The sequence below is a fragment of the Myotis myotis genome, unplaced genomic scaffold (genome assembly GCF_014108235.1).
Source record: "Myotis myotis isolate mMyoMyo1 unplaced genomic scaffold, mMyoMyo1.p scaffold_m19_p_4, whole genome shotgun sequence".
Classification (NCBI taxonomy): Eukaryota; Metazoa; Chordata; class Mammalia; order Chiroptera; family Vespertilionidae; genus Myotis; species Myotis myotis.
This window is the reverse complement of record NW_023416346.1, coordinates 116843517-116868219: the sequence shown is the minus strand read 5'-3', so window position 1 is coordinate 116868219 and position 24703 is coordinate 116843517. Positions and strand designations below refer to the sequence as shown.

General features: G+C 42.3%; 1 pseudogene; it reads right to left on the bottom strand.

The window, feature by feature from the left end:
- Positions 1-600: 600 nt before the first annotated feature.
- LOC118653608 overlaps positions 601-24703 on the bottom strand; it is a 37890-nt pseudogene continuing 13787 nt past the window's right edge.

The following is a 24703-nucleotide window of genomic DNA, read 5'->3' as shown; positions in this document are numbered from 1 at the left end:
GACTATTTAGCTTATCTATTTTGTCTTGGTTGAGCTCTGGTAGTTAATGATTTTCAAGGAATTGGTATATCTTTTCTTTTTCAAATTTATGAGTTTAAAGTTGTTCATCATATTCTTTTATCTTTTAAAAACTTTTTTTAAAATTTATTTATTTGGAAGGGAGAGAGAGAAACATCAATTTGTTGTTCCACTTATTTATGCATTCACTAGTTCATTCTTTTTTTTTTTTTTGGCCCAGGGCAAAGGTGGCTTTTATTTCCTCTGTTGAAGAAATAGGGGAGGGGGACTTCCCCAAGCACACCAACTTAAGGAAGGGGTGGTGTGCCCTCAGCAGAAGAGAGCGGGGTGGTCATTCAGAAGGGTTCCTCCAAGTCCACTTCCTGGCCCCAGGCTGCACGGTGTGTGCTCTTGAGAGTCACTCACTCCCCCTGGGGTGCCAGCTCTTGCATGAATGGAGGCGCAAAAAGGTATCTGCTGGTGTTCACCAAGAGGAAGGGGGGACTGGTGCCCTGACTGAGGGAGCAGAGGACTGGGGTGGTCGACCCCACACCTAGTGCCTGCCCAGGATGATAACTGGCGGTGTGACTTTTCTCCGGAGAAGGGCCAGAGAGGCCCAGAGGCATTGCTCCATCTGATGGCTGGTCCTTTAAATGTCCATCTCAAACTGTGACTCTTCACCGCCTGCTGGATTATCTTCAGGGCTGTTCTGCAGGTGGTTCTGGCTGGCTTCAGTCGGGGGCACATCACTTACAGGGCTAGTGACCCCTGGAATGGTGGGCAGGCCCCGTGGGGGTGTTTTGGTCACAGGTGAATTCCGACACTCCATCAGGAACTTATGGTCATAGATGATCGATCCTGGTACCTCCCGGGGTGGTGCTGAAGAGCGTGCTGCCAGGGGGTGGGGGGGCTGGGGGGGGGTTGCGGGTGGTGGTGGTGGTGGTGGTGATGCTGTAGTCCCCGGCGGGAGCTGCACGGTGTCACTGAGGACTACCGGTGAGTGGTGGGGATGACCCGGCTTGGGGTCTGGCTGCAGCTGCTGCCCCAGACATGGTCGTCTGCGTGTAGTGCCACAGCTAGCACTAGTTCATTCTTATATGAACCCACAACCTTGGCATAGCTGATGCTCTGACCAACTGAGCTACCCGGTCAGTGCTCTTATCCTTTTAATAGCTTCAGAATTTTGAGTGATATCCCATTTCATTCTTGAAACTGGTAATATGTCGTCTGTGTTTTAATTTTCGTCAGTTTTGCTAAAGGTTTATCCATTTTATTGAATTTTTTAAAGAATCAGCTTTTTGTTTCACTGCTTTTCTTTATTTTTTTGTTTTTAATTTTATTGATTTATTTTTTAAAAGAATATATTTTTATTGATTTCAGAGAGGAAGGGAGAGGGAAAGAGAGATAGAAACATCCATGATGAGAGGGAATCATTGATTGGCTGCCTCCTGCATGCCCCCCACTGGGGATAGAACCCGCAACCCTGGCATGTGCCCTTGATCGGAATTGAACCCAGGACCCTTTGGTCCACAGGCCCACACTCTATCCACTGAGCCAAACAAGCTAGGGCATTAATTTTATTGATTTCTTATCTCTATGATCCTCTGCTTACTTTGAGTTTATTTTGCTTTTTATAAAATTTTTTGAGGTAGAAGCTTAGATGATTGTTTTGAGACCTTTTATTTCTTTTCTAATGTAAGCATTTGGTGCTATAAACTTCCCTCTCAGCACTCCTTTAGCTGTATTCCCACATATTTTATGTTTTATTTTCATTTTTATTCAATTCTATGTGTAATTTACTTCATTTTTTACGTCCTCTCTGATCACTTGGAAATTAACACACTTCTAAATAATCATTTTCTTTCTGTTTGGACAAGTTCCTTTAGCCATTATTCTTAAAAATAAGTTTTTATTGATTTTAGAGAAAGAAGAAGGGAGAGGGAGAGAGAGATAGAAACATCCATTCGCTCTCCCCCCCCCCCCCCCACACACTTCCTACCGAGGATTGAGCTGGAAACCAACCTTTGGAGGCAGCAGCAACCCACCAGCGTGTGCATGTAGGAGATCCCCCAGTGCTCCATCACTGGCTTGCCCAGGGTCTGCAGGTAAACGCCAGCCACGAGGGCCTGCAGTTATCTCCAGGTGACAAAAGGAAGGGGCGCTTGAGCTGCAGGCGGACTGGCACCCCAGATTAGGCTCCCCACGCGAAAGGTGTTACAGATATCTCCCATTCCCCACCGCCTTTATTTCCCTCCTCCTCACTGGATTTTTTAAAAATTTAAATTCTTTATTGTTTAAAGTATTACATATGTCTCTCCCCCCCCCACCTTTAGCTATTCTTTAATGGTAAGTTAATTAGTGACCATTCTTTTAGTCCCTTCATCTGCGAATGTCTTTATTTCCCATTCATTCTTTTTTTTTCCTTAATTCAATCTTTATTGTTCAGATTATTACATTTGTTCCTCTTTTTTCCCCCCATAACTCCCCTCCTCCCAGTTCCCGCCCCACCCTCCGCCCTCACTCCCCACCCACTGTCCTCATCCATAGGTGCACGATTTTTTTAAAAAATATATTTTATTGATTTTTTACAGAGAGGAAGGGAGAGAGACAGAGAGTTAGAAACATCGATGAGAGAGAAACATCCATCAGCTGCCTCTGCACATCTCCTACCGGGGATGTGCCCGCAACCCAGGTACATGCCCTTGACCGGAATCGAACCTGGGACCCTTCAGTCCGCAGGCCGACGCTCTATCCACTGAGCCAAACCGGTTTCGGCAGTGCACGATTTTTGTCCAGTCTCTTCCCGCATCTCCCACACCCCTTTCCCCCCCAAGAATAGTCAGTCCATTCCCTTTCTATGTCCCTGATTCTATTATGATCACCAGATTATTTATTCACTTGATTCTTAGATTCACTTGTTGATAGATGCATGTTTGTTGTTCATAATTTGTATCTTTACCTTTTTCTTCTTCCTCTTCTTAAAGGATACCTTTCAGCATTTCATATAATACTGGTTTGGATGGTAATGAACTCCTTTAGCTTTTCCTTATCTGTGAAGCTCTTTATCTGACCTTCAGTTCTAAATGATAGCTTTGCTGGATAAAGTAATCTTGGTTGTAGGTTCTTGGCATTCATCACTTTGAATATTTCTTGCCACTCCCTTCTGGCCTGCAAAGTTTCTGTTGAGAAATCAGCTGACAGTCGAATGGGTATTCCCTTGTAGGTAACTGAGTTTCTCTTGCTGCTCTTAAGAGTCTCTCTTTGTCTTTTGCTCTTGGCATTTTAATTATGATGTGTCTTGGTGTGGTCCTCTTTGGATTCCTTTTGTTTGGGGTTCTCCGTGCTTCCTGGACTTGTAAGTCTATTTCTTTCACCTGGTAGGGGAAGTTTTCTGTCATTATTTCTTCAAATAGGTTTTCAATATCTTGCTCTCTCTCATCTTCTGGCACCCCTATAATTCTGATGTTGTTACGCTTGAAGCTGTCCCAGAGGCTCCTTACACTACCTTCGTATTTTCGGATTCTTTTTTCATTTTGCTTTTCTGGTTGGGTGTTTTTAGCTTCTTCGCATTTCAAATCTTTGCCTTGATTCTTGCGGTCCTCTGGTCTGCTGTTGGGAGTCTGTATAATATTCATTATTTCAGTCTGTGTATGTTTAATTTCTAGTTGGTTCTTTATCATAACATCGAGGGTCTCATTAGATTTGTTGAGGATCTCATTAAGTTTATCAATGGCTTCTAGACAGTTCTTGAGAGACCTTAAAAGTGTGGTTCTGAACTGAATATTCTCCACTGACAGTTTTGTCCTGTTTCTTTGTCTCCACATTTTGTTATGTTTTCTTGGTGCACCCCCTAGTGGTCTTTGTGTGCAGTCCTCCTGTAGTTAAGCCTTAATTGTTGTAGTTAATACTAGGGGGATTTGACCTCCAGGCCAGCTGGCTGTGAGAATCAGCTGTGTCTGCAGTGGGAAAACTTCTGTCCTCTAGGGAGGTGCTAATCTAGCCTTTGCCTGAGGCTATCTGGCAAATGGCTCTGCGCAGGGCTTGGGCGGGGCGGGTGGGTCGCTCGGGCTCGGGATCAACAGGGTGGGCCGGAGAGAGCAGTTATGGCGGCTCTCAGTTCCGTCCCTAGGGGCTCTGCCTCACAGAGTCCCAGCAACCGCTGCAAACCTCGGAGAGAAAGCTGCCTTCGAGTTCCGACTGAAGCCAGACAGTCCCACTTCTCCCGTTTGAGTCTGGGTCCCTAGAGACTCGCCCAGATCTGGAGCTCAGAATCTGAGACTCCCTCCCAATTGAAAGCACCAACCGCGCCCTCCGCCGCCAGCCCGCTCCGTGCACGCACTCCATACCTGAGTATTTCACTTCAGCACTGCGCCTCCTCTGAGTCTGGGTATGATATTCTCTTTCCTCCTAGTTGTAGAATTTCCATTCAGCCAGCCTTCCTGTGGTTCTGGATGATGTCTGTTCTGTCTTTTAGGTGTGTTTTGATTTGGTTGTTCAAGGCAGCCATCTCCAGCGTTAACCTATGCCGCCATCTTGGTTCTCTCCCATTCATTCTTAAGGATAGTTTCACCAGATAGAGAATTCATGGTTGACATTTCTTCACTTCCATCACTTGGAAAATGTTATGCCACTTCCTTTTGGTCTCCATGGATTCAGATGAGAAATCTGTCGCCATTTGCATTGATTTACTCCTATTGTTTGTCTTTGGCTGATTTCCAAATGATTTCTTTGTCCTTAGGTTTTCGAAGTTTAATAATGATTTATTTGGGTTTATCTTATTAGAGGTTTGCTCAGCCTTGAATCTCTAGGTTTATGTCTTTCCCCAAATCTGGGAAGTTTTTAACTATTACTTATTTGAATACTCTTTCAGCCTCATGTTCTCCTTTTGGACTTTTCTCCTTTCTTCAGGACTTCAATGATGGGAATATTATCTTTTTCTTATGGTTCCACAGGTCCCTGAGGCTCTGTTAATTTTTTTTTCCTCATGTAAATTGAGTGAATTCCACAATGTAATCTCAAGTTCTCTGGTTCTTTTGTGTTCTATTTTTTGGTTGAGCCCATTGATTATTTTAAATTTTGGTTATTGTGTTTTCCAGATGTATAATTCCCACTTGGTTTTTAAAAATCTATTTCTTTTACTGAGATTTTCTTTTTCATTTGTTTCAAAAGAATATGTTAAGAAAAAGAATATGTAATAGTTTGTTGAAATAGTTTTAATATGGATGCTTTAAAATTCTTGTCAGATAATGCCATTATCTGATTTGTTTTGGTGTTGGTATTAATTGTCTTCCCTCAATCAAATTGTGCTTTTACTAGTTCTTTGTATGATGGGTGATTTTTTTAGACACTTGTCCTATTAAATATTTTATTTTAGCAGGTAGTCTCCCAGTTTAGGTTTATCATGCCTATTCTTTGGTGTTATAGGACTTTTTCTCCTCTACTTTTAGTATATATATATATATATATATATATATATATATATATATATATATGTATATACACACACACATATATATATACATACACACACATACATATATATATACATATACATACATATATATAATATATTCATTGAGATATTACATTTCAAAAACTTGGGCGAAATTGCAAATTTTATTAAAAAATACAAATGATCAAAATTGACTCTAAAGGAAATACCAAACATGCATGTATAATCTCATATTCATTAAAGGGATTTACTAACTAATCAAAAATTGCCCATAAAATTCTCCCAAATAGCCTCTCCTTTCTACCAAACCAAACGCACCCAAGTGAGGTCTACCAAAATTTAGAGAAACACATAACGCTACCTTATAAAAACTGTTTTAGAGACTAGAAATAGTGGGAAAGTTCCTCAATTCATTTTATGTGGTTTAATATCAAATGATGGGAAGGGGTCTTAGCATAAAGTAAAGCACAGGGTTGTATTATGTCCCTGTTTCTCAGATGATGCATTAATTCAGTCTCCACATCTGCTTGTGATATTAACTGAAATTGCACAAAAAACTGGATTATCATTAACTGTTATTGCCTGAGCAGCTGCATTTCGGTCATGGAAAATTTCAACAAAAGAGTGTGTATGTTCCAGCAAAGCCATGGAGGCCATTTACCCAATATCCTATTCCATACATAACCCTATACTGTATACTTTACGAATCAATAAAAAATTTACAATTTTTAATTATAAACCTGTGTTTTCTATCAAAATTACTTCTTGCGTGAATTTTGGGACACCCTTTACTATCTCAGTTAACACTATGACATTTATATTTGCTATTGTGCTGTCCTTTGCTTTTGGCTAAAACAAGCAAGTCTTTTCCTGTTTGAGACCCAGATGGTTGAGATAGTTATTTTTGGTTTCAGCAAATCCATTAAGAAGAAATATATTCTATAAGTATAAAGAAGAATCAAATGGGTATTTTAGATTTGAATAATAAAATAACAGAAAAAACCTGAGTAGAGTGGAGAGGAAAGAGGAAAGAATCAATAGACTTGAAGATAGAACCATAAAAATTACTCAGTCTGGACAACAAAGAGAAAATAGACTGGAAAAAAAAATTGAGCAGAGACTAAGAGATCTGTGGGACTCTAACAAGAGCTGTAACATTTGTGTGGTTGAAATCACAGAAGGGGAAAAGAAAGAGGGTGGGGCTGAAAAGGTATTCAAAGAAACGCCTAAAAATTTACTAAATTTGGCAAAATATAAACCTCTAGTTTTGAGAAGCTGAGAGAAACTCAAGATAAACCCAAAGAAATCCATGCCAAGACACATCATAATCAAACTTGAGAAACATAAAGATGAAGAAAATATTTTGAAAGTAGCCAGAGAGAAATGATACATTATCTACAGACAGACTTTGAAATGTTGTGGGTCTGGTTCCACGTTAAAACCTGTATCACAATAAAGTGAGTTGTAATCTTTTTGCTGGTGGAAAGTCTTGCCATCAATTTGTAAAAAAAGTAATAACTGTGAAATGCCATAAAGTGGAGCACAATAAAATGAGACATGCCTGTACAGGGGAAAATAATTTGTATGACAGGAAATTTCTCCTCAGAAATCATGGAAGGCTAGAAAGAAGTGGCATAAAAATTTTCAAGTGCTGAAAGAAAAAAATGTCAACCACAAATTCTTTTTCTTAAAATATATTTTTATTGATGTCAGAGAGGAAGGGAGAAGGAGAGAGATCGAAACATCAATGTTGAGAGAGAATCATTGATTGGTTGCCTCCCGCACGCCCCCCACTGAGGATTGAGCCCACAACCCGGGCCTGTGCCCTTGACCAAAATCGAACCTGGGACCCTTCAGTCTGCAGGCCGATGCTGTATCCACTGAGCCAAACCAGCTGGGGCCAAACACAAATTCATTAGTGAAATTCCTTCAGGAATAAAAGGGAAATAAAGACATTCTCAGACTAAGAAAAATGAAAATATTTTTTTTTCCTCAGCAGTCTTATCTGTAAAAAGATGTTTAGACCTGGCTGGTGTGGCTCAGTTGGTTGGGCTTGTCCTGTGCATAGAAAGGTTGCCAGTTAGATTCCTAGTCAGGGCACATGCCCAGGTTGCTGGCTCAATCCCCAGTAGGGATGGTGCAGGAGGCAGCTGATCGATGTTCTGCTCTCACATCAATGTTTCTTTTTCTTCTTTTTTGCATCAATCTTTCTCTCTCTCTCTCTCTCTCTCTCTCTCTCTCTCTCTCTCTCTCTCTCTCTCTCTTCCCTCTCTCTCTCTCTCTCTCTCTCTCTCTCTCTCTCTCTCTCTCTCCCCCTCCCTCCCTCTCTCCCTCCCTCCTTCTTGCTCTCTAAAAAAAGAGCAATTAATAAAAACAATAAAAAATGTTTAAAGAAAATTCTTGAAATTGAAAGGAAATGAAATAATCTTGAAGCACTAGGAAAGAAGGAAGAACAAAGAAAAGAGCAAATATGGGTGCATATAATAGACCTCTTGAGTTTTTAAATATTTGGCAGTTGGAGTGAAAAGATAACATTTTTGATGTTCTCAATGTATGCGGAAGAAATAGTTAAGACAATTATATTATAAATGGAGTAGGGTATAGGGACTTAAAGGGAAGTAAGGCTTCTACATTTCACTTGTACTGGTAACATTTCAACACCAATAAACTGTGATGAGTTATGAATGCCTAATGCAATACCTAGAGCAACCACTACATTTTTATTTATGCATGTAACAACTTTCATTGACATCAAGGGCATTATGCTGAGTGAAAAAAGCCAATCTGAAAAGGTCACATTCTGTATGATTCCATTTATATAACATTTGCAAAATGGTATACTTAAATTGCTGGAAAACAAGTAAGTGGCTGCTAAGGGTTAGGGGTGGTGGTGTGGGTGTGACTAAAGAGGTAGCATGATGGAGTCTGTGTGGTGAAGGAATAGTTGTGTATCTTAGTTACAGTGATGGTTACACATATCTCCTCGTGTGATAAAATGGTATAGAACTATGCACACACACATTGAACCAACGTCTATTTCCTGGTTTTAATAGTGTTCTGTGGTTATGTAGGTTGTAACCATTGGGAAAATCTGGGTATAGGGGACATGGGATGGACCTCTGTACTATTTTTGCAATTTCGGTAAATTATGACTATTTCAAAATAGACAAATTTGTAAAATATTTTTTTAAAAAATCACACCTATTTACTGAAAATATTATTTTAATTTTAATTTACATTTACTACGTATTTTTTCAAAATGGAATATTATTTTCAGTTTTCTCCATTATTTTGAAATTTGACTGTTCTGTAGAAATCTTGGGTAGGACTAGTAAGTTAAAACAGGAATTTTCTCTCCATTTGAATCACCAGGGTTTTGAGTTGAAAGCTATTGGTACTGGTTTTTATAGGAGAGGATGGTGTGACTGTCTCACCCTCATCTCACTCCACTATGTATGACTGTTTTGTGGGGTTACCTTTCTGTAGAAATGCTAAAAACCCCATAAAAAACAGCAAAACATTCAAATCCCTCATTATGCCTGCCTTACCCCATGACCTAGTGTTATAAGTTGGTTTGCTAGAATCAGAAGTACATTGGTGGTTGTGGAGTGGAATTCTCATTACACAAGATTAAGTAGCCTGCATGATTTCTCCTCTTTGTAACCTTGACTAGCTGAACTTGGGTTAGCTGCAAGTTTTCTTTTGTGACTATCATGTTTTCCCCTAATTAATCAAATTTTCCGGAACCTCTGTCTGTGCAACTAAATAGACTAGATCTCTCTGCAGAGGTGGGAATAGAAATTACTGTGGGAATCTTGATTGTGTTGCTGATTTGCATAGTGTTAATGATTTGTATTTTAATGGGATTGGGAGACTGAAGGATTACATGTCAGTACAACCTGTTTGCTATTTCCAGTTCTGGAGCCATGTAGGGTCAACCTCACCCTCTTTTTCTGTCTTTTTTTTCCCCTTCTTCTTTAGTTCCTTCTTGTTTTCACTTTATTTTATGCCCAGAACTTAATGTCAGCCAGCTTTTATTTGAAATATGACTTTGAGCTCTCTGCTCCTGTGTCAGGTGCTTGTACATATACCATCTCATTACTCCAAACAGCAATCCTTCTTTTAAGTAATAATTTAGTATTTCATTATTCCATCATGTTGACATTATGTTTAAATGCTGAGATAAATATTAAAATTGTGATGGATGCTGTCAAATGCATTCTAGATGACACATGGGACACTTACATTAGTTTGATGCAATAGAATCATTAAATATGCCGTAAGAAACTTAGTCTCATTTTAATGCATACAACAAAGAAAATTCAGGAACCATAATCAAGAAGCTCCTCTGTAGAAGAAATATATACAAAATACAGAGTGAACCTGACATAGAAAAATTTCATAAAACCACTTATTTACTTTATTTCCCCAATGTTCATCTTTGAAGAAGTTTCTTTTTCAAGTCTTATTACAGATATAAGAATAAAGGTGAGATGTACAATAGTATGTCCCAATGTCTATGTAGTGGCTAAGTGATAATGAAACCACTACAGTTCATCATGGAAAAGCAAACACATTCAGAAATGTATTATTGTTATTATTATCATTATGACAGTGTTGAGAGGGGCTCAATTAATCAATCAATGGTGTAGCCATCTGATAGAACAATGGGATTTGTAATAAGAGGTTTACTACTGGGTGGCAGATATGGCAGACAGCCCAGAAAGCAAGCTTGGAATGGTGAACCACATATTCCACTGGCAACATTTGTGGCTCAGGAAGTGGTATCAATATGCACACATTTACTCAGAGGAGTGCAAAAGGGCACATGTGTGAATGGGATTATAAAGCAGAAGACTCCCAAATTTTGAGCTAGCTTTCAAATGCACCAATAATTTGAAAACCAGTTTTGTCTTCTTGCAAATGCTAATAATATAACATGCACTGATTGTATTGGAATAGATGCAATGATAATAGTATAATTGTAGATATATTTTTATTCAATAGATTGGCTCTTCTATAGTGTGGCAGGCAGCCTCCAAATGGCCCCCAATGATCTCTGCCTCCTGGTAGCCACGCCCTTGTGGAGTTCCCTGTCTTTGAGTGTGGCTAGACTTATCAGCTTGCTTATAATGAATAGAATACGGCAGAAGTGATGGGATGCCACTTCTGATATGAGGTTATGAAAAGATTGGGACTTCCATCGTAGGGTTCTCTTTCTTGGACTGCTTGTTCTGGGGTGTATTAGTTTGCTTGGGCTGTCATAACAGAAGACCACAGCCTGGGTGGCTTAAACAGCAGAAATTGTGGTGTTTGTTTGTTTTTTTTTCTTCACAATTCTGGAGGCTGGAAGTCCCAGATCATGGTGCTGGTCAGTTCTAAGTGAGGGCCTACTTCCTGGCTTGTAGGAGGCTGGCATCTTGCTGTGTGCTCACTTCTATTCTTTTTTTTTAAAAAATATATTTTATTGATTTTTTTACAGAGAGGAAGGGAGAGGGATAGAGAGTCAGAAACATCGATGAGAGAGAAACATCGATCAGCTGCCTCCTGCACGCCCCCCACTGGGGACTGAGCATGCAGCCCCGGGCATGTGCCCTGACTGGGAATCCAACTGTGACCTCCTGGTTCATAGGCCAATGCTCAACCACTGAGCAACACGGCCAGGCTAGTGTCTCTTCTTATCACGATGCTAATCCTGTTGGATCAGGGCTCCACCCTTATAACCTCATTCATCCTTAGTTACTTTCTTTGAGGTCCCTTATCCAAATACAGCCATACTGGGGTCAGGGCTTCAAATTATGAATTTTGAGGGGACACAGACATTTACAATGTGAGAGAGACCAGTTGCTATGTTATGAGGGAAGCCTGAGGAGAGGCACACATTAGTTAGCTTGGAAGGGGGTCTTCTGTGGCCTGCCAATAGCCATGTAATTGATTTTTGATGTGGCTTCTCCCCCAGTCGAGCCTAGAGATGACTGCAGCCCTGGCCCACACTTTGCAGCCTCATGAGAAGCTGAATCAATTACCACCCATCTAAGTTGCTTCTGGATTCTTTTTATTTTTTATTTATTTTTTTTAATTTTTATTGATTAATATATTACATATGTGTCCTTGTCCCCACGTTACCCTCTACCCCCCACCCCCCCCACCCCCACTCATGCCCTCACCCCCCGTTGTCCATGTCCATTGATTAGGCCTATATGCTTGCATATAAGTCCTTTGGTTGATCTTTCCCCCTTACCCCCACCCTCCCCTACCTTCCCTCCAAGTCCCGACAGTCCAATCAATGCCTCTCCGTCTCTGGATCAGTCCTTGTTCATCAGCTTATGTTGTTCATTATATTCCACAAATGAGTGAGATCCTGTGGTATTTATCCGCTCTCAAGTTCCATCCCTGCTGTGGCAAGTGGTAAGAGTTCCTTTTTCTTCTTCCTCTTCTTAAAGAATACCTTTCAGCATTTCATATAATGCTGGTTTGGTGGTGATGAACTCCTTTAGCTTTTTCTTATCCGTGAAGCTCTTTATCTGACCTTCTATTCTGAATGATAGCTTTGCTGGATAAAGTAATCTTGGTTGCAGGTTCTTGCTATTCATCACTTTGAATATTTCTTGCCAGTCTCTTCTGGCCTGCATGGTTTCTGTTGAGAAATCAGCTGACAGTCGTATGGGTACTCCCTTGTAGGTAACTGACTGTCTTTCTCTTGCTGCTTTTAAGATTCTCTCTTTATCTTTTGCTCTTGGCATTTTAATTATGATGTGTCTTGGTGTGGTCCTCCTTGGATTCCTTTTGTTTGGGGTTCTCTGCGCTTCCTGGACTTGTAAGTCCATTTCTTTCACCAGGTAGGGGAAGTTTTCTGTCATTATTTCTTCAAAAAGGTTTTCAATATCTTGCCCTCTCTCTCCTTCTGGTACCCCTATAATTCTGATGTTGGTACGCTTGAAGTTGTCCCAGAGGTTCCTTACACTATCTTCATATTTTTGGAATCTCTTTTCTTTTTTCTTTTTCGGTTGGGTATTTTTTGTTTCTTTGTATTTCAAATCTTTGACTTGATTCTTGGGATCCTCTTTTCTGCTGCTGGATCTCTGTAAATTATTCTTTATTTCAGTCAGTGTATGCTTAATTTCTAGTTGGTCCTTTTTCATGTCCTCCATGGTCTCCCTATACTTATTGAGGGATTCATTAAATTTATCGGCGGTTTCCATAAAATTCTTGAAAAACCTTATAACCGTGGCCTTAAACTCTATATCCAATCGTTTGCTTTCCTCCATTTCTGCCATTTGTGACCTGTTTCTTTGTCTCCGCATTTTTGCAGCTTCCCTGTGTTGATAGAGTGGCCCTGTGCGCCAGGTGTCCTGTAGGGCCCAGTAGCTCAGCCTCCCCAGTTACCTGGGGTGGACACTCTTGGTGCACTCTTGGTGCCTTGGTTGTTGTAGAATCACTGGGAGGAATTGACCTCCAGGCCAATTGGCTGTGAGAATCAGCTGTGTCTAAAGTGGGAGAACTTCTGTGCTGAAGACACCCTTCTGGGGCAAGACTTGCTTCAGTGGGGCTTTGGTGCTCACTGAGTCTGCTCCCTGAGTGCGTCCCTTATGGATCTGAGGAGTTGCAGTCTGGATGGACCCCCTCTGACCACTGGGTACAGTGGCTCCTGGTTCTAAGGAGGTGCTAGTTCAGCCTCTGCCTGAGGCCACACAGCAGGAGCCACGAAGAGGCTCAGCTGTGAAGCAATGCAAGCCGCTGCGGGGCCTTGGGCCTTCTCTTGGAAGTTCCAGGTCTGCCTGGTTCGGCTGCAGTTAGGTATAATTCACATGCAAAAGCCTCTGCCGCAGCCTGGGTGGGGCGGGGTCTCAGGGAGTCAGAGGGCGGAGAAAGCGGCCATGGCCGATTCTCCGCCCGGAGTCGCGCGTCTCAGTGTTCCGGTAACGGCTGCAAGCACCTCTGAGGGAAAGCCGCCCTCAAGTTCGCTCACTGCCGGATAGACCAGCCTCTCCCCGTATGAGTCCTGGGTCCCCAGAGACTTCCCGGAACCGGAGTTCAGAGCAGTCGGGAGTTTGTGATTCAAAAAGTCAGCCGCGTCCTCAGGTGCCACCCCCTTTCCTCGCACGCGCGCGCCACCGTACCTCTGCACTTCACCTCCGCAGCGCCTCTGGCTCTCAGCGTGCTTTTCTTTCCTTCTAGTTGTGGACTTTACACTCAGCCAGCCTTCCTGTTGTTCTGGATGATGTTTGCTCAGTCCTTTGCGGTAATGTTCAATTGTTGTGTGAGGCGATAATTTCCCGGTGTTTACCTATGCCGCCATCTTAGTTGCTCCCGAGTAACTTCTTTCGCTTCTGGATTCTTGATCCACAGAAACTATCCTATATAATAAAAGGGTAATATGCAAATTGACCCTAAAGTCAGAACAACTGGAACAACCAGTCGCTATGATGTGCACTGACCACCAGGGGGCAGACACTCAATGCAGGAACTGCCCCTTGGTGTTGAGTGCGCTTCCACAGGGGGAGTGCTGCTCAGCCAGAAACTGGCTCATGGCTGGCCAGCGCAGTGGCAGTGGCAGGAGCCTTTCCCACCTCCACGGCAGCACTAAGGATGTCTTAGTACAATGATGGCGAACCTTTTGAGCTTGGTGTGTCAGCATTTTGAAAAACCCTATCTTAACTCTGGTGCTGTGTCACATATAGAAATTTTTTGATATTTGCAACCATAGTAAAACAAAGACTTATATTTTTGATATTTATTTTATATATTTAAATGCCATTTAACAAAGAAAAATCAACCAAAAAAATGAGTTGGCATGTCACCTCTGACATGCGTGTCATAGGTTCGCCATCACTGTCTTAGTAGGACATCCTTGAGGGCTCCCAGGCTGCCAGAGGGATGTCTGACTGCCAGCTTAGGCCCGATCCCCTGGGGAGCAGGCCTAAGCCATCAGTTGGACATCCCTCAAGGGGTCCCAGACTGCGAGAGAGCGCAGGCCAGGCTGAGGGATCCCCCTCCTGAGTGCATGAATTTTCGTGCACGAGGCTTCTAGTGAGATAATAAATGTCTGTTGTATTCAGCTGCAAACTTTGGGATAATTTTTAGGTTGCAATAGATACATATAATATTTAATATTTGACTCTTCAATTCCTATATCAGAAGCTTTAGAGGTAGGATCCATCATTAAAGGAGACTGATTATCACCAGGGAAGCGGAAGAATAGGGCATGTGAATAGGGTTTCACAATCACAACTGTCTCTTTATTTCCAGTCTTCTTCCCAGAAATGATTTACGTAATCTGTGAATATCCTGATGAGCATAATGATTTTATATGATTTGGAATTTTGTGTTTTAGGGGAGCTACCTCTAGGACCTTTGATTCTATTAATACATCCTGAATAGAATGAATATATGGAAATTCTTTGTTACTACAGGATTTCACAGATGCACTTGTCATTGAGCATAATTTTTACAAAGGATCCCGACATGGTCTACAGGGGAAAGAGTTTCATAGTCAACGGGAGCAAAAGTTGGCAAATGAACTGTTTACAATTGCAGTGCTGCCCAGCAACCTCAACTTGCCTGAATGCCTAGTGGAAGGATCCATTCGCCTCAAGCCTCTGAAGACTGGGCTACCCTGTGCTCCATTGGCATGCTGGAGTAGTTACATTCGTAGCCAATTAGTGGGGTGGCACACACTCCGCCAAGAAGCCCCAGTCTCTATAGACCCAGTATAGAGAGTGAAATTAGCTGAGACAAATACCTGTTAATCCCCCATTCTTGGCCGGGGTGGAGCGCCTACTGTGCAGTGCTAATAGTTCTGGGAAATCCCAATTCCCAGTGTCAAGAGTTGAACAGACTGAGTCTGTTAAATGAAGAAATTTGCACCTAGAATTCCTTGATCAACGCTAATGCGCTGTAAATACAAATGAAGGCTGCTTGGGAATACAGGTCACCCTTTCTGCAAAGCCGTTTCTTTTGAAGGAGTTTTATCTTCATTCTCTTTCCCATGCTGGAGCCAGGGGTGGAGAAGTGGCAGTTTGAGTGGCTGGACCTGGGGGCAGTAGAAAATAATCTTACTTGATCAAGAGGAGAGAACTGAGTGACTTCAGCAGAGTTTTGTCCCCGGGAGCTTGGATATGCCTTTCGAAAATGTGAAATTTATGACAAAAATCTCAGGAGCCCTTACAGCTCCCAGGGAAGGCTCCTTTATACTTACATGTGTAAGTTGCGCCCTCTGCTGTCTGAATCAAGCCATGGACCTGCCCTTCCCCCCTTCCCCTCTCCCCACTCCACTTCCTGGGAAAACGTGTCGTATTTTCCCAGCCAAACTATGTTTCAGTTACATTTTATCCGCCTGATGTTGTCTGTTGCAAAGCAAGAGGTAAGCAGAACTGAGATCCGGATCTGTACCATACTGTCTGCCACGCAAAATCTGCACAGCCAACCTCGGAGAAGGGCAAGGATTCTGAATTCTTGGAGACGCAACTATATTTTCAGATTCTGATTCCTTAGCTAAGTTCACAGACATCTAGGTTCGTTTTTTAAACTGTATTCAGCATATATTTTAACATAACCTTTGTTTCACTGTGGAAGGCAGAACAATCTTTCCCTAGTCCCAGAAAATGCTTTTCATTCAGACATGCTTTTAATTCTTGGTTATGTGAAATATAACAAACAGAGTTTGGTGATTGCCCCTGTCTCTGGATAAGGCAATGCAGAGAGGATGAATAGAATCACAGTGAAACAGGAGAGGATGGCACGCCCTGGCTGGTGTGGGTCAGTGGTTAGAGCATCGGCACCCCATCGGGGTGCGTGCAGGCAGCAACCAATTGATGTTTCTCTCCCTCCTTCCCTTCCACCCTCTCTAAAAACAAAATCAGTGGAAAAATATCCTCAGGTGAGGATTAAAAAAAGAAAAAAAAAGGAAGAGGGTGAGCTGAGGAGACCAGTGAAGGGAAGAATAGATGATCTTTTATGCCCCGTTGCCTTGAGCCTAGGATTAAAGATAATTTACATTTTGACATGTCAGTGAAAGGAAACCAAAAGAAGTTGTGCAACTAACTATTTGTTAAGAGCTCCTCAGGGGCACAATCCACTTAGAAAAAAATATTTTTTATTGATTTCAGAGAGGAAGGGAGAGGGAGAGAGAGAGAGAAACATCAATGATGAGAGAGAATAATTGATCAGCTGCCTCCTGCACGCCCCCTACTGGGGATAGAGTCCACAACCCGGGCATATGCCTTTGACCAGAATCGAACCCAGGACCCTTCAGTCCACAATCTGACGCTCTATCTGCCGAGCCAAACCGGCTAGAGCAGCACAATCCATTTTTTATTTCCAAAAAAGGAAGAAAGGGGTATCCATTCCAGGGAAGGCAGAGGAGAAAAAGAACAGCGCAGTCCCCTGAGATGAGTTAAGCCTGCCATGAGGTGTGGAGGTGGTAGATGGTGCTGGAGAATTTCATTTCTGGGAAGGCAGATTCCACATGTATTCCAGGATGTTTGTAAAAATGAGCCGACATCATCCTAATCCCTTTAGAGATTGACACATATCATTTAACCCTCACCCCCTGCCCCCTGCACAGAGGTTGGCATTGTTTGGTGTACTTGGCAGGACTAAGACCCATGACAAATAACACAGGTGCTTTTATGAACTGGGATTAAGTCACAGTTAGCAGAGATGTACAACTGAGCTGTTTGGATAACTCTCTCCCTCCTCCAGTCGAGTTTAGTAGATGAAAGCATTCCCTAATAACTGTGCGCACTGTATGCTCATTCCGTTTATCCCAATTCATAAAAATCAAATCTTCAGCAAAGGAGTTTCTATTGATGTCTGGCTTTGGGAAACTCGCTTTCAGGCCAAGACCATGCGTGGGGGATGCTAAGCCCTTACAACAATGGATTCCAGCTACTCATGTTTACTAAGAGCTAGGGATCAGGACCTGTGCTGTTATTCTATAATAGAATATTATGGCGATTACATGGGGACACTCCACAGACATGTTTAATCCGTAATTTGTATGCAACATAACGTTGCCGAAACCTTTTAGCTGCTCTAAGCCCTGGGTAATAAAGGTATCAAGGATTGCGATTGCCATTTTGATTTTAAAGATTGTATTTTGACATTTTTTAATATGTGCAATATAGTCATGTTAACAATTGTTTGATAATCCAGTCCTTATAATTTGAGAGTAGTCCTTTCTCTACCAAAGTGTTTACCAATAATTCACCAGAATAATGGTTCAAGCATGGGTTTTGGACTCAAATAGACCTGAATTTGAACTTAATAGGTGTGTTATATTGGATAAGTTATCTCATGTCTCCGGATCTTAGTTTTCTTTTTTTTTTTTTATGGTTTGATGACAGTTTTTAACTGTTAAATCTTTTTTTTTAAAATTAAATCTTTAATGTTCAGATTATTACATTTGTTCCTCTTTTTTCCCCCCATAACTCCCCTCCTCCTGGTTCCCACCCCACCCTCCGCCCTCACCCCCCCCCCCACTGTCCTCATCCATAGGTGCATGATTTTTGTCCAGTCTCTTCCCGCATCTCCCACACCCCTTTCCCCACCAAGAATGGTCAGTCCACTCCCTTTCTATGCCCCTGATTCTATTATAATCACCAGTATATTCTGTTCATCAGATTATTTATTCACTTGATTTTTAGGTTCACTTGTTGATAGATGTGTATTTGTTGTTCATAATTTGTATCTTTACCTTTTTCTTCCTCTTCCTCTTCTTAAAGGATACCTTTCATCATTTCATATAATACTGGTTTGGTGGTGATGAACTCCTTTAGCTTTTTCTTATCTGTGAAGCTCTTTATCTGACCTTCAATTCTGAATGATAGCTTTGCTGGATAAAGTAATCTTGGTTGTAGGTTCTTGGCATTCATCACTTTGAATATTTCTTGCCACTCCCTTCTGGCCTGCAAAGTTTCTGTTGAGAAATCAGCTGACAGTCGTATGGGTATTCCCTTGTAGGTAACTGAGTTTCTTTCTCTTGCTGCTTTTAAGATTCTCTCTTTGTCTTTTGGTCTTGGCATTTTAATTATGATGTGTCTTGGTGTGGTCCTCTTTGGATTCCTTTTGTTTGGGGTTCTCTGCGCGGGATCTCAGGGGATCAATAGGGCAGGCGGAGCAAGCAGTATGGCTGCTCTCAGTCCTGCCCTCAGAGGCCCCGGCAATCACTGTGAGTGCCTTTGAGAGAAAGCTGCCCTCGAGTTCCAACGGATGCCAGACAGTCCCGTTTCTCCTGTATGAGTCTGGGTCCCCAGAGACTTGCCCAGAACTGGAGCTCAGAGCCTGAGACTCCCTCCCGATTGAAAAAGACAATCGTGTCCTCAGCCGCCAGCCCTCTCTGCATGTACCTCCGCAACTTTGTATTTTACTTCCGCACTGCACCTCCTCTGAGTCTCGGTATGCTTTTCTCTTTCCTTCTAGTTGTTGAATTTCCACTCAGCCAGCCTTCCTGTGGTTCTGGATGATGTCCATTTCGTCTTTTAGTTGTATTTTTGAAGTGGTTGTGCGAGGCAGCAATCTCCGGTGTTTACCTATGCCGCTATCTTGGTTTCTCCGATCTTAGTTTTCTTTAGTGATAAAATGGTGCTAATTATAGGGCCTACTCGTGGAGTTATAAGGATTTAATTAAGGTATGCATACCAAGTGTAGATCAATTCTTGGCCCATGTAACTTCTCAAAATGTTAGCTATGTAACTGTTGCGTCACATAGGCAAGAATCTTGGGATGAACTCAGAAAGCAGTGGCATTGTTGTTTTGTTGGCTTTTCATTGTTCCTTTGCATTTGTTTTGTGGAAAATGTCCTCCAGCCATTATTTAAAAATTCGGTCAAATCCCAAGATTTCCTGGATACTCATAGAAAAAAGACAAGTTCTAAGGTGCCTTCAGTTTGTGATCACAATCTCAATTCAGTTAAAGTTGTCCAGCCACAGACTATCCAAACCTGACTGAAAGTGAAATTTCTCTCTGTTCCCTGCTGCTCTTCCCCACCTTGCTGCCTAGAGATTCTGAGACCTTTGTAATCAGAGAATGAGAAGAGAAGGAGACTTCTTATTTGCTGGCCCTGTTTCAGAGTGGCTTTGCGATCTCTGGTCCAATGTTTGAAGATGCTTCTCTTAGAGCATTTTTGTGGGTTCTGTAGACACCCCCTTCTGGGCCTCCCTTGATTCCAACAGTGTTCCTCCTTCAGTCAGCTGCCCCACTCCCTCTCCGTCTCTGCCCTGGTGATACACCCCACATCCTCTTAGTCCTGCAGGCTCTGCACCCTGACAGGTTGCCTTCTGGGTCAGAGTTCACATCTGATTGCTGGGATTTCTGCGCACTTGACCTGTCACTGGAGGGAGGGTAGCCCTTTAATCTCTCACATCAATGCTTCTCTCTGCTTCTACCTCTCCCTCCCACTCTCTCTGAAAATCAATGAAAAAATATCCTCGGGTGAGGATTAACCAAAATAATAATAATAATAATGATAATAATAATGGAGCTGTAGTTGTCTCCAGCTACATTGGCCCTAAAGTTTACTAGTAAGTCAACCACCAGTTTATTGCATGCCATCTTCCGTGGCACACATATTAAGTTCTCCAAGCAATGCCCATCACACTTGGCTTGGATATCAAAGGCAGCACCCCACCTCATCCCATCCCATCCCATCCCTTTGGAGGGCACAGGGGTGATACTCAGGATACAGTCCTCTCCAAAAAGTCAAAAATTATCCTCCTCACAGATTCTCTTAATTTCCAACCCTTTCTTTTTAATTCCTTGATGTGGATTAAGTTACATAACTGGCACTCATTCTTTTGCTATGACATTTCCTCATGGTAGTCTGTCTTACAGGTGACTTTGGTATCTGATATCGTAGGGTCTCAGTCAAAAGTCCCAATTAAACATCCTCTTATAGTTGTTGTTAATCTATATGAAGCATTATATTTGATTTAGACTTTTCTCTCATCTAGTCCGCATTGTGACCAAGTGGTATATGTTTAAAAGTAAAAACATAACGTTTTTCTGGGAACCTTAATCATCTAATTGATTTCCACCAATGCAGTTGGTTGGTGAGTTAGTTTAATATTAACCACAAAGAAAATGATGTTTAAGGAAAATGTATCAATTTGCTCAATTTTCAAGAAATGTTTCAAGGAGTTTTATAATTAGGGTAGAATTAGGTTAGCTCCTGGCCCCAAATTATGGAGCTTGTTGTTGGGTTTCTAGAATTGTGTGGAAAACAGAAGCTGCCCTGAGCATGTATGGTAGCTCATGAGTCAGTTGATTTTTAGCTTAAGTGAAACAAAGACTGAGGGAAAGCCAATGATTTAGGCCAGGGGTGGGCAAACTTTTTGACTCGAGGGCCACAATGGGTTCTTAAACTGGACCGGAGGGCCAGAACAAAAGCATGGATGGAGTGTTTGTGTGAACTAATACAAATTCAAAGTAAACATCATTACATAAAAGGGACAGTCTTTTTTTTTTTTTTAGTTTTATTCATTTCAAACGGGCCGGATCCGGCCCGCGGGCCGTAGTTTGCTCACGGCTGATTTAGGCAATTCTTTCATCATTTGCCCAAGCCTGGTTCTCTAGCTCAGCGGTCGCCAACCTTTCGGACCTCACAGACCATCAAAGTCTAGCTGATGGAAGCCCAAAATAGCATAATTCTTTCCTGACTGCCCCTGATAGCTAAAGGAGCTGGAAGGGCCCTACCCCGTTTGGCTCAGTGGATAAAGTGTCAGCCTGCAGACTGAAGGGTCCTGGGTTTGAAATTGGTGAAGGACATGTATTTTGGTTGCAGGCTCCTGGCCAGAGTGTGTGTGGGAGGCAACCAATCGATGTGTCTCTTTCACATTGATGTTTCTCTCTGCCTCTACCCCCCCCCCCCTTCCACTCTCTCAGAAAATCAATGGAAAAATATCTTCCGGTGAGGATTAACAACAACAACAAAAAATAATAAAGGAGCGGGGAGGGAGGGGAGTAAGAGATTTGGTGGGAGAGGGAATTGGTCTTGGTCCATGGCACTTTTAATGCCATGCTGCCTACTCCCCAAATATATTTTTATTGATTTTAGAGAAGAAGGGAGAGGGAGAGATAGAAACATCAATGATGAGAGAGAATCATTGACCAGCTGCCTCCTGCATGCCTCACACTGGGAATCGAGCCCGAAACCTGGCTTGTGCCCTGATCAGGAATCGAACCTGTGACCTCCTGATTCATAGGTCAACACTCAACCACTGAGCACACCAACCAGGCTCTTTGAGCGATTTTAATCTGGGAAGTAACATATTCATATTTGCTTTTCAGATGGTCATTATGAATTTAAGGGGAAAAGATGGAGACACACTAGGAGGCTGTAATAAGTTCTGGCCTGGATTTGAGTGGTGGGAATAGAGATAGAGAGCAAAGGCAGAGATAGGTAATGCATAGAAGATGATATTGACCAGACTTGGTGACAGGGTCTAGGTTCTGAAAAAGGATGGTGGATATAGGACGACTTTTGGTGAATTACATGGAACAGGAGGCACATTAATTAGGGTATATGTAAATCATGGTGTGAGTTTTATTCAATTCTTTGAAAAAATGGAATGGCTGCCATTAAGCAGGCATTGGGTAAATATTTGTTGACTCTGAATGAATTTGAGTCTAATAAAGGAGTGTAGCTAGGCTGTTCATATAACTGTGTTGCACAACATAATTGTAACTTAGGTAGAAAACCGAAAGGGCTATTTTTAAAAACCAGTCTCCTTTTCAGCACAGTGGTTTGTTTGCTGACTTTTAGCTGGTTAGCGTGGGAGGGTTCCTAGGAGTTAGGTTAGTGATCCCAGAGGGTGGATGACAAGGAAACAGTAAAAAGAGCTTGTCAAAGTGACCCCTTTCTTGGCTCACATGAGTTTTGTCCCTTTGTAGTCACATTCTGCCAGCAGTATCACTGTGGAAATGTAATCTCGCTAAAAATGGCTGTGTGTGTGTGTGGGCAGAGGGATAGAGAAATAGAAGACTGTGCCGTACTCCGCATGGCCAGGGTGAACCTGAGGGGTGGGGTTGGTAGTGGTGAAGTATTAAAGAAGACAGACAAGAGGATAAAGCTGGGGCTAGGTGGGACGCTGCTCTCAGATGGAGAGACAGTGGCGCAGCCTGCAAGCCGAGTCTTTATTTTATAGCCAGATTCCACGAGGCAAAGTAAGGGTGTGGTCAAGATATTTACAAAGTTCTCAGGGGTTTCGAATCTACTCAATTACGTGCACTTGAACTCTATCAAGCTTTGTTTTGGCAGCACTTGCTGCACCTCCCGCAGCCTACCTTACTTAGCCACCTGGGACCACAGGTTCGGACCATAAGGTCAAGCTTACAACCATAGCCTTTGGGTATAATTGTGCTGGGAGGGCTTTGCCCTCCAAGCTGGGACTTGCACGTGGCTTTGCCACAAGAGGACCCTGCTCTCTCATTAGTCCGAGGCTTGAACCTGTCCAAATGCTGTAGCCACTCTCCACAGAAGACATTTCTAGGATGCCATTTCAACCATGTGAATGCATAATTGCCCGTGTACCTGGAACTTAAAGGAGATTCTTTACTCCGTTCTGCTGACTTTCATGGGAATTAGGGTTTGCAAGGTAGATAAGTGATTAGTTTGGATCCACATGGCATAGCTCTAAGTAGGAATCTGAGGTCACTGCCACTGGCTATCAACGTTGGAGCCAGAATAAACTAGTTTGATTGTATATAGTTATCAGACTAACCAGGGAAGTATCAAATCAACAGAATTTGATATGTTTGTTGGACTGAAGGAATATGATTACTTTTAACCAAGTGATGGTGGATTAGTTTAGAACAGCTGGAGAGGAGTAATGAGTTCAGTGTTTTGAGAGCTACTGACTTTCTACAGGGAGCTAAAAACACATGTGCGACTCAATTAAAACATTAATCCTGCTGTAAGCTCTGTTATTGAATATAAGAGGAAACAAATTGACAAGGTGGCTTGTTTTTGAACAAAGCAACTGGCCCATGATGATATTATTTTGACATATCTGGAATTATCATAATAGCAAAGTCCAACAATAAGTAGAGAAATGAATGGCAGTGAGAATCCAACAGAGACCATTTCTCTAAGAATAGGAGTCAGAATATGAACCATTGTATTCACAGTATCATTAAAATATGAATAAACAGCAGCAACTTTTTATTATACAGTGAAAGAGCCTCCTGCGGGGCACTGAAAATTGAGTGGTATGTGTTTAATAAATTAAAATCAATAAGAAATGTCTATTTACCAGGATGCAGGAAGGATTCTGAGAATAAAGGGGGTTAGCCAGGGACATAAATGAAACTGATTTATTATTAGGTAGGGTTTTAAAGGTTTAAAAATGTTAATTATTTGGCAGAAGTTGGGAGGGGAGGAGAGGGAATGGTGAGAGATCAGACTGTAGATTTTAGCTGGTGCTAAATTGTGAAGGGACACATTTTAGTAGATTAAGGTGTTTGGGATTTATATTAGGGGAATCTATTTTGGGATTTTAAGCAGGGGAAAAAAAGATCAGTTGTCTTGGCTTTATAATATCTACCCACTGAACTTAGTGGCTTAAGACACTAGCCTTAATAGCCTTTTATTATTTACTAGAGGCCGGGTGCATGAATTTGGGCTGATCAGGCTGGGCCAGCCAGGGGAGGGGACGTGGGAGGTTGGCTGGCCAGCCCTGCCCCCTGGTTGAACTCCCGGTAGAGGGGACAATTTGCATATTAGCCTTTTATTATATAGGATCATGAATCTGTGGGTAGACTGGGCTATTCTTTTGGTTTAGGCCAGCTCAGCTGAGGATGGATGGTCTAGGAAGGCTGTTCATCTATCAGGGACCTCGGCTGCGTTGGCTGGGACCTCTCTCCACATGGTCTCTCATCCTTCAGTAGGCTGCCTCTTACAATGGCTGAAGAGTTCCCAGCAGCAAGAGAGATCAAACACCAATATGTGAGCACTTTCGAAGCCTCTGATTGTATCCTGTTTATTAATGTCCCAATGGCCAAAGCAAGTCAGATTCAAGGAGTGAAGAAATAAATTCTATCACTTGGTGGGAGGAGCTATGAATATTGTGGTCATTTTTTCCCCTGACCTATCACCATTAAATTTGTATTGTGGAGAATGGACTGGAACATGGCAAGCCTTCATTAAGAGGTAGGTGACAGCCCAAACCGGTTTGGCTCAGTGGATACAGTGTCGGCCTGCGGACTCAAGGGTCCCAGGTTCGATTCCGGTCAAGGGCATGTGCCTTGGCTGCGGGC